The sequence below is a fragment of the Ochotona princeps genome, chromosome 2, assembly GCF_030435755.1.
Source record: "Ochotona princeps isolate mOchPri1 chromosome 2, mOchPri1.hap1, whole genome shotgun sequence".
Lineage (NCBI taxonomy): Eukaryota > Metazoa > Chordata > Mammalia > Lagomorpha > Ochotonidae > Ochotona > Ochotona princeps.
The window spans coordinates 71,037,783-71,041,593 of NC_080833.1; positions in this window are offsets into that span (position 1 = coordinate 71,037,783).

Sequence of the window (3,811 nt, forward strand, 5' to 3'; positions counted from 1 at the left end):
GCGTGCAGAGCTGTGGCCATCTAACTGCAGGTAGAGCTGTGCTGTTAGCACAGGGATACTTCATAAAAGCTAGTGCTTGACTCATTAGTACCCTTGTCTGACACTGGAATTTCAGCGAGCAAATATGCCTTCAGGTGTAGAAGCCACTAGATGGGTCCCTGGGCTTGATTGCTGTTTGAGAGAAGAGGCAGGAGGCAGCAGAGCGACAGAACACTGATTTGATTTAGCATGTAAATTGAATATGAAAATACTCGTGAAAGAAGGTGACGAGCAAAATTAAACATAAAACAGCAAACAGTGAGAGTCTGGGTAGGGATACGGATAAGGAAATTTACCTGCAGACAGCTCTCAGGATGGACACTAAACACTCAAGTGTGTGAAAAGTCACCAAATCTTCTGAAAATTAAAATGCTAGCCCAAATCAGAAACAGTTGCTGTGATCTTAAAGTGGGAGATGGGAGGTTACTTCAAATGTTGGGACTGGAGCTGGGTAGGGCAGATGTTTTCTATCATTTAACACTTCCTGGGGACTTGAGGTGTCTGAATTAGGTTCTTTCTGCTTCGGAGGTGCAACCTCTGAGGCCAACTTGGGAGACTCATCTTGAAGAAAACAGTCAAGAAAGATATCAAAAGATCAGACTGAAGGCAATCCTAATTAGAACTGTAACACTCATGGGAAGCAGAGCCTGCGGTGTAGCTGCAATGGCCGTGGAGTCAGACCCAGTCCAGATTGAGTCTTGCTGCTTACAGTCTCCTCATTTGATGTCTCCAAGCCTCAGTTTCTCCATTAGTCTAAGTGGCAATAACACCTTTACTGCATAGGGCTGCTTACATATATGTGTGGCCTGGATGGGTTTCAGTTAGCCAAAGATGTAGCAACGTCAGTGCCAGCAATAGTGGCCAGGACCAGTGTGGTGATGGGAGGCACAGCAACAGAGGGCTATAATGAAGGGTCCTAATTTTAGGACAGAGAACCCTGCTGGTGGGAGAAGGAGAAAGATAACAGCACATCAGAATCCACAGAGAGGGAGAGGGAAAGAGGGGGATCCAGGACCAAGTGTCTCTTAAAGCATCCATTATCCCCAGCACACTGTCAGGCTCAACAAATAAGACTGCTCAGTCCCAGCCTATGCCACTCAGTGTCCTAGCTGCCGCAGTTCAGTCTGAGAAAGTAGGTGACACCTCCATGCTGCAAAGAAAGCTTAGACAATAACCACCCTTCCCGTCCTCTGCCTGCCTCTTATCAAACTCTGCTTCAGCCATTCTGAGCTAAGCCGCCAAGGCTCCACAGACGTTATCTGCCTGAAGGCCTTTGACTTCCTTATTTCTTCTATTCCAAACACTCTCCTCCTGGTTTCCCAGCCACCAACCTTTTTCCTAGTGTAATTTCTCACCCTCTTTCAGATCTCACAACCTCACTTCCCCAGAAAATATCGATAGGGATCCCTTTTCCCTACTCTCACAATGCTTGAGACAATCTCATCAGAATCATTATCAAATTCCATTGCAATCACCTCTTTATGTGGCTGATTCCCTCAAAAACAAACTATGAAAGGAAGGCCAGGTTCTGTCTCGGTCACCATGGCAACGCCAGCACTCAACACAGTGCCTGGAACATAAATAGATACTTAATAGATGTCTCATGAATGAATGAATGGTACCACTGTCACCCCACTGCCTGTATGATGATGACATGTAATAGCTCACGAAAACACACAAAAGATTGCAATACAGGAAGAGCCACTTCAGCTCCGCTCCCAGTCAGGAAGTTCCTCTTCCTGAGAAGGTGTGGGAAAGGGGCTGAGGCCTGGAGATCACAGACATAGCTGCCTCGAACAATGGCCCAGGAAGGACAGAAGTGAGTGTGGAGAACCGGGAGAAGGCAGCACAAAATATTCACGTTGCACAGCAATGCATGGGTGGTGGCAGGGAGTGGGGTAGTCAGCACTCTTTAGCAAGGCCACCATGGTGGTAAGCAGAACATGGCATTCAGCAGAGCTTGAGTAACCCCATTTACTGAGCGTTGAATTTGAGCCAAAATCCTCACCATCTGTGCCTGCATCCATACAGACCCTGTCCAACACGGGACACTCAAACATAGCTCTTGGGAGGACCTGAGAAGAGATGCTGGCCCAGCCTGGAGCCCAGACTGTCCTCCCCTAGTTCTACATTCAGAGAATTAAGAATGCCACTGTCTGTAACATAAGCTGCAGAGATCCTTGTCTGTGAATGTGAAACGACAGACCGCTGAGAGGGGCAGGAAACTTTAGGTTGTAGGGTTAGGCAGCCCAGGCGGAGTCCCCTGGTCTGCTGTCCATCTTCCCTGAATGCACATGAGTTTCTCCATATGTGAGATGGGAGTAATGATAGCATCCATCTCTCAGGACTGACTTGGGAAGACTACAAGAGAGAAATGTTTTTATTTAAAAAGATGCTGAAGAAATGGCAAGCATCAAGCAAATATTAGCCACACTTATCACTGATAAATAACTGTGACAATTTTTGCATCAAAAGAGTCTTCCATGCCTACTGTGACATGCACACCTAGTGTGTCCTCCGGAACTGGAATGATACCAACAAAGGGATGCTGTTGACAGGAAGCCTGCTTCTGTTTGCCAACCTCAAGTCCACTGACCTAACTGAAGACATGATCACTGATACCAACAGCCTTGACTGTCCTTCCTCAGGCTGGTCCTGTGAGAAAACAGCTACCCAAGGACATTCAATTTCTCAGGGTACAACTCTGGACAAAGTATTTTAGGAATAAAACTTTAAATCTTTACCAGGCTCTATCCAAAAAGGAAAAGTCTTTTCTTAAATCATAAAGAGTTGCAGAATCACTACCTGTGTCTGCAAATAATGGTGAAGACAGCTCAAGAAGTAAGATGTAAATTTCAGTTCTATAACGAGATAAAGCACATGTTCTTTATCAACATGTCCAAGGCCATATTGAAAGTGACTGGACTGTCACTGCAATCTAAGCCTGGGTCTGTTAACCTCAGAAGGCCCTGTGAATGGACTTGAAATGGGATTGTCAACTTCACGCACTTGTAACTAAAGTTTCATGCATTTGGGGCAGAGGAGCAGAGGGTGGGTGTTTCTAGGAAGAAGAATAATCATTGATTTTGTTAGATTTCAAGGGAGCTGGATCATGACTCACCAAAGATTAAAAGGCATTGTTCTGTATACCTGGAGTCTAAATTTTTAGGGTCTCTTTAGCCATATTTGCTGTCATGGTCTAACAAACAGCTGTAAGATAGCAGAAGGGATGCCATTTAGTCATTGTTCATGTGCAGACACTTATAGGCAATAGACCATCATTTTAAAGATTAAGACTCCATCACCAACCAGCTACATGGCACTATGCAAACTACTCAATCTTTTTGCTCCTTCCATTTCTGATCTGAAAAACAGGATAATCATAACAACGTTTTATTTTTCTCTCGTCATGTGATTGAAGGTAAGTACTTTGGTGGTGACTAGCACATGGTATCAGAAAATGTTCATTATCTGGCCTGCCAGCTTGACCAAACATAGCAGCTTGAACATTTTGATGTCAATTCTATCAATCAGTCTTGCTTCTGGTTTTGATTAGGCAAATTGTGTATGCCATACAAATATGCATTACTTTGTGCTGCAAGTATGATACTGATTTTAAACAACTATGCCATTCTTAAATTTTGTGAAATTGGGTATATTCCTAGGAGTGCTATTGCTGGATCATACGGTATGTCGATTTTGAATTGTTTGATTGTTCTCCATACTGATTTCCATAGAGGCTGTACCAACCTGCAGCCCCACCAGCAGTGGA